Source organism: Oncorhynchus nerka, unplaced genomic scaffold, assembly GCF_034236695.1.
Source record: "Oncorhynchus nerka isolate Pitt River unplaced genomic scaffold, Oner_Uvic_2.0 unplaced_scaffold_2444, whole genome shotgun sequence".
NCBI lineage: Eukaryota > Metazoa > Chordata > Actinopteri > Salmoniformes > Salmonidae > Oncorhynchus > Oncorhynchus nerka.
Genome location: NW_027038853.1, coordinates 1 through 7,500, shown reverse-complemented (window position 1 = coordinate 7,500; position 7,500 = coordinate 1). Strand labels below are relative to the sequence as shown.

The 7,500-nt window shown below is 42.4% G+C and overlaps 1 pseudogene; it reads right to left on the bottom strand.

The window, feature by feature from the left end:
* The window catches only part of LOC135567182 (glycine receptor subunit beta-like), a 26,543-nt pseudogene extending 21,977 nt beyond the window's left edge, over positions 1-4,566 (bottom strand).
* Positions 4,567-7,500: the final 2,934 nt, after the last annotated feature.

The window sequence follows — 7,500 nt, the reverse complement described above, 5'->3', positions numbered from 1 at the left end:
AGAGCTTCTGTATATCAGGGCAGCGATCACTCACCTCGGATTAGACAAAGAGCTTCTGGATATCAGGACAGCGATCACTCACCTCGGATTAGACAAAGAGCTTCTGGATATCAGGGCAGCGATCACTCACCTCGGATTAGACAAAGAGCTTCTGGATATCAGGACAGCGATCACTCACCTCGGATTAGACAAAGAGCTTCTGGATATATCAGGGCAGCGATCACTCACCTCGGATTAGACAAAGAGCTTCTGGATATCAGGACAGCGATCACTCACCTCTGATTAGACAAAGAGCTTCTGTATATCAGGACAGCGATCACTCACCTCGGATTAGACAAAGAGCTTCTGTATATCAGGACAGCGATCACTCACCTCGGATTAGACAAAGAGCTTCTGGATATCAGGACAGCGATCACTCACCTCGGATTAGACAAAGAGCTTCTGGATATATCAGGGCAGCGATCACTCACCTCGGATTAGACAAAGAGCTTCTGGATATCAGGACAGCGATCACTCACCTCTGATTAGACAAAGAGCTTCTGGATATCAGGACAGCGATCACTCACCTCGGATTAGACAAAGAGCTTCTGTATATCAGGGCAGCGATCACTCACCTCGGATTAGACAAAGATTTTTTCAACAACAAGCAAGACTCACATGATATTCTCCAAACACCGGCAGGGCCGACATCCCAGTTATTCGCAAGAGGAAGCGACGCAGGTACAGAGGACGAAGAGCCGGATTCCTCGTCAGGACCCGCAGAAGGCGAGTAGGAAAGCTGCCGTTACAGTCAATATTACTCGCCAACGTGCAATCATTGGACAATAAACTAGACGAGGTACAATTACGAATATTCTACCAACGGGACCTCAAAAACTGTCGTGGCTGAAAAACGTAATCGTGGCTGAATGGATATTCAGCTAGCGGGATATACGCTGCACCGGCAGGATAGAACAGCACACTACGGTAAGACGAGGGAGGGGCTGTCTGTGCATATTTGTTCACAACAGCGGGTGCATGAAACCTAAGGAAGTCTCTAGATTTTGATCACCTGAAGTAGAGTATATTGTGATAAATTGCAGGCCACAGTACTTGCCTAGAGAGTTCTCAGCTATACTTTTCGTGGCTGTTTATAAGACCGCACTCAGTCAGCTGTATAAAGATATAAGCAAACAGGAAACCACTCACCCAGAGGCGGCACTCCTAGTGGCCGGAGACTTTAATGCAGGGAAACTTAAATCAGTTCTACCAAATCTCTATCAACATGTTAAATGTGCAACCAGAGGGAACAAAAGTCTAGATCACCTTTACTCCACACACAGAGACGCGCACAAAGCTCTCCCCGCCTTCCACTTGGTAAATCCGACCACAACTCTATCCTCCTGATTCCTGCTTACACGCAAAAATTAAAGCAGGAAGCACCAGTGACTGGTCTATAAAAAAGTGGTCAGATGAAGCAGATGCTAAACTACAGGACTGTTTTGCTAGCACAGACTGGAACATGTTCCGGATTCTTCCGATGGCATTGAGGAGTACACCACATCAGTCACTGGCTTTATCAATAAGTGCATCGAGGACGCCGTCCCCACAGTGACTGTACGTACATACCCCAACCAGAAGCCATGGATTACAGGTAACATCCCCACAGTGACTGTACGTACATACCCCAACCAGAAGCCATGGATTACAGGCAACATTCACACGGAGCTAAAGGGTAGAGCTGCCGCTTTCAATGTGCGGGACTCTAACCGGAAACTTACAAGACATCCCGCTATGCCCTGCGACTGAACCATCAAACAGGCAAAGTGTTAATACAGGGCTAAGACTGAATTATACTACACCAGCTCCGAAGCCCGTCGGATGTGGCAGGGCTTGTCAACTATTACAGACTACAAAGGGAAGCACAGCCGCGAGCTGCCCAGTGACACGAGCCTACCAGACGAGCTAAATCACTTCTATGCTCACTTCGAGTCAAGCAACACTGAGGCATGATTGAGAGCAACAGCTGTTCCGAACGACTGTGTTATCATGCTCTCCGTAGCAGACGTGAGTAAGACCTTTAAACAGGTCAACATACACAAGGCTGCGGGGCCAGATGGATTACCAGGATGTGTGCTCCGGGCATGTGCTGACCCACTGGCAGTTGTCTTCACTGACATTTTCAACATGTCCCTGACTGAGTCTGTAATACCAACATGTTTCAAGCAGACCACCACAGTCCTTCTGCCCAAGAACACAAAGGCAGCCTGCCTAAATGACAACAGACCCGTAGCACTCACATCAGTAGGCATTAAGTGCTTTGAAAGGCTGGTAATGGCTCACATCAACACCATTATCCCAAAAACCTTAGACCCACTCAAATTTGCATACCGTCCAAACAGATCCACAGATAATGCAATCTCTATTGCACTCCACACTGCCCTTTCCCAGCTGGACAAAAGGAACACCTATGTGAGAATGCTATTCATTGACTACAGCTCAGCGTTCAACACCATAGTACCCTCAAAGCTCATCACTAAGCTAAGGAACCTGGGACTAAACAACTCCCTCTGCAACTGGATCCTGGATTTCCTGATGGGCCGCCCCAGGTGGTAAGGGTAGGTAGCAAAACATCTGCCACACTGATCCTCAACACTGGAGCTCCCCAGGGTGCATGCTCAGTCCCCTCCTGTATTCCCTGTTCACCCACAACTGCATGGCCAGGCACGACTCCAACACCATCATTAAGTTTGCAGACGACACAACAGTGGTAGGCCTGATCACCGACAACGACGAGACAGTCTATAGGGAGGAGGTCAGAGACCTGGCCGGGTGGTGCAAGAATAACAACCTATCCCTCAACGTAACCAAGACTAAGGAGATGATTGTGGACTACAGGAAAAGGAGGACCGAGCACGCCCCCATTCTCATCGACAGGGCTGTAGTGGAGCAGGTTGAGAGCTTCAAGTTCCTTGGTGTCCACATCAACAACAAACTAGAATTTTCCAAACACACCAAGACAGTCGTGAAGAGGGCACGACAAAGCCTTTACCCCATCAGGAGACTAAAAAGATTTGGCATGGGTCCTGAGATCCTCAAAAGGTTCTTCAGCTGCAACATCGAGAGCATGCTGACCGGTTTCGTCACTGCCTGGTACGGCAATTGCTCGGCCTTTGACCGCAAGGCACTTCAGAGGGTAGTGCGTACGGCCCAGTACATCACTGGGGCAAAGCTGCCTGCCATCCAGGACCTCTACACCAGGCGGTGTCAGAGGAAGGCCCTAAAAATTGTCAAAGACCCCAGCCACCCCAGTCATAGACTGTTCTCTCTACAAACGCATGGCAAGCGGTACCGGAGTACCATGTCTAGGACAAAAAGGCTTCTCAACAGTTTTTACCCCCAAGTCATAAGACTCCTGAACAGGTAACCAAATGGATACCTGGGCAATCTGCATTATGTCCCACCACCCCCACCAACCCCTCTTTTGACGCTGCTGTTTATCATATATGCATAGTCACTTTAACCATACCTACATGTACATACTACCTCAAAACGCCTGACTAACCGGTGTCTGTGCTACTGTTATTTTCAAATGTCTTTTTACTGTTATTTTATTTCTTTACTTACTTACTTACACACACACACACACACACACACACACACACACACACACACACACTTTTTTCACACTATTGGGTTAGAGCCTGTAAGTAAGCATTTCACTGTAAGGTCTACTACACCTGTTGTATTCAGCATTTCACTGTGAGGTCTACTACACCTGTTGTATTCAGCATTTCACTGTAAGGTCTACTACACCTGTTGTATTCAGCATTTCACTGTAAGGTCTACTACACCTGTTGTATTCAGCATTTCACTGTAAGGTCTACTACACCTGTTGTATTCAGCATTTCACTGTAAGGTCTACCACACCTGTTGTATTCAGCATTTCACTGTAAGGTCTACTACACCTGTTGTATTCAGCATTTCACTGTGAGGTCTACTACACCTGTTGTATTCAGCATTTCACTGTAAGGTCTACTACACCTGTTGTATTCAGCATTTCACTGTAAGGTCTACTACACCTGTTGTATTCAGCATTTCACTGTAAGGTCTACTACACCTGTTGTATTCAGCATTTCACTGTAAGGTCTACTACACCTGTTGTATTCAGCATTTCACTGTAAGGTCTACTACACCTGTTGTATTCAGCATTTCACTGTGAGGTCTACTACATCTGTTGTATTCAGCATTTCACTGTAAGGTCTACTACACCTGTTGTATTCAGTATTTCACTGTAAGGTCTACTACACCTGTTGTATTCAGCATTTCACTGTGAGGTCTACTACATCTGTTGTATTCAGCATTTCACTGTAAGGTCTACTACACCTGTTGTATTCAGTATTTCACTGTAAGGTCTACTACACCTGTTGTATTGATACCACTACTACCACTGCGAGGTCTACTACACCTGTTGACTTACGAAGGACATATGACTTGCTTTCCCTTCTTGACTTTCTTAGCTGGTTTTCCTCCACACTCTGCAGACTGGGCTAGAGTTAGTAGGAGTATAACTGTCATCAGCTCCATTCTGTTGGAGAGATAAACATTTAGATATACAGTCTCTGTAGACTGGGCTAGAGTTAGTAGGAGGGTAACTGTCATCAGCTCCATTCTGTTGGAGAGATAAACATTTAGATATACAGTCTCTGTAGACTGGGCTAGAGTTAGTAGGAGGGTAACTGTCATCAGCTCCATTCTGTTGGAGAGATAAACATTTAGATATACAGCAGACTGGGCTAGAGTTAGTAGGAGGGTAACTGTCATCAGCTCCATTCTGTTGGAGAGATAAACATTTAGATATACAGCAGACTGGGCTAGAGTTAGTAGGAGGGTAACTGTCATCAGCTCCATTCTGTTGGAGAGATAAACATTTAGATATACAGTCTCTGTAGACTGGGCTAGAGTTAGTAGGAGGGTAACTGTCATCAGCTCCATTCTGTTGGAGAGATAAACATTTAGATATACAGCAGACTGGGCTAGAGTTAGTAGGAGGGTAACTGTCATCAGCTCCATTCTGTTGGAGAGATAAACATTTAGATATACAGTCTCTGTAGACTGGGCTAGAGTTAGTAGGAGGGTAACTGTCATCAGCTCCATTCTGTTGGAGAGATAAACATTTAGATATACAGTCTCTGTAGACTGGGCTAGAGTTAGTAGGAGGGTAATCTGTCATCAGCTCCATTCTGTTGGAGAGATAAACATTTAGATATACAGTCTCTGTAGACTGGGCTAGAGTTAGTAGGAGGGTAACTGTCATCAGCTCCATTCTGTTGGAGAGATAAACATTTAGATATACAGTCTCTGTAGACTGGGCTAGAGTTAGTAGGAGGGTAACTGTCATCAGCTCCATTCTGTTGGAGAGATAAACATTTAGATATACAGTCTCTGTAGACTGGGCTAGAGTTAGTAGGAGGGTAACTGTCATCAGCTCCATTCTGTTGGAGAGATAAACATTTAGATATACAGTCTCTGTAGACTGGGCTAGAGTTAGTAGGAGGGTAACTGTCATCAGCTCCATTCTGTTGGAGAGATAAACATTTAGATATACAGTCTCTGTAGACTGGGCTAGAGTTAGTAGGAGGGTAACTGTCATCAGCTCCATTCTGTTGGAGAGATAAACATTTAGATATACAGCAGACTGGGCTAGAGTTAGTAGGAGGGTAACTGTCATCAGCTCCATTCTGTTGGAGAGATAAACATTTAGATATACAGTGGGGTTCAACATTATTAAACCCTTGATAAATATGAGCAAAAATACTGTATAAAATAAATAAAACAAATACTGAGCTACATTGTATGCAAAAAAATGTTTTACAATTATTTTATACAAATACAATTGTTCAGACAGAGATTTGGTTTAATAAGTCATCCTAATTTTTTTCTCTCAAGAAGTTAGCGGTCAAAATGATTGGCTGTTTTCAATACCTTTCAATACCCCACCTTAAGATGAAAACAGCACTGAGCCTTTTTCTACAATGTTTTATGATTTGGCGAACACATTGGGAGGGATCTTATACCGTTCCTCCATACAGAATCTTTACAGATCTTTTGTCTGTGCTTATGGACTGCCCTCTTCAAATAAAACCACACATTTTGGGTAAAGGGTTCTACATGGAACTCAAAAAGGGTTCTACATGGAACTCAAAAAGGGTTCTACATGGAACTCAAAAAGGGTTCTACATGGAACTCAAAAAGGGTTCTACATGGAACTCAAAAAGGGTTCTTCAAAGGCTTCTCCTATGGGGGCTGCCAAAGAACCCTTTTAGGTCGTACTTAGCACCATGTTTTTAAGAGTGTATGGAGGAATGGTCAAAGATACTTCTCAATGTGTTATCCATTCTCATACAACATTTTAGAAAAATACTATGTGTCGTTGTCCTCGTAAGGTGAGGTATTGAAAACAGGGGTGCCAATTTTGGCCACTCTTTTTTTTCAGAAAATGTCATATTTGTTAAACAAAAATGTCTTCCTCTGACCAATTGTATTAGTATACACTACTGTTCAAAAGTTTGGGGTCACTTAGAAATGTCTGGCAGCTTCATTAAATACTACCCACAAAACACCAGTCTCAATGTCAACAGTGAAGAGGCGACTCAGGGAGAAAGAGACAGAGATGGAGAGGCAGAGCGAGAGGAGAGATTTTTTGTCCATCTTAATCTTTTCTTTTTATTGGCCAGTCTGAGAAATTGATTTTTCTTCGCAACTCTGCCTAGAAGGCCAGTATCCTGGAGTCGCGTCTTTACTTTTGACGTTGAGACAAATACACATTTTATCAACAGAATAGTGTACACATATATAAATAGAATAGTCTAACATCTAATACACATTATATATCAACAGAATAGTCTAACATCTAATACACATTATATATCAACAGAATAGTCTAACATCTAATACACATTATATATCAACAGAATAGTCTAACATTATACACAACAGAATAGTCTAACATTATATATCAACAGAATAGTCTAACATCTAATACACATTATATATCAACAGAATAGTCTAACATTATACACATTATATATAAACAGAATAGTCTAACATCTAATACACATTATATATCAACAGAATAGTCTAACATTATACACATTATATATCAACAGAATAGTCTAACATCTAATACACATTATATATCAACAGAATAGTCTAACATTATACACATTATATATCAACAGAATAGTCTAACATTATACACATTATATATCAACAGAATAGTCTAACATCTAATACACATTATATATCAACAGAATAGTCTAACATTATACACATTATATATCAACAGAATAGTCTAACATTATATATCAACAGAATAGTCTAACATCTAATACACATTATATATCAACAGAATAGTCTAACATTATACACATTATATATAAACAGAATAGTCTAACATTATACATTTATATATCAACAGAATAGTCTAACATCTAATACACATTATATATCAACAGAATA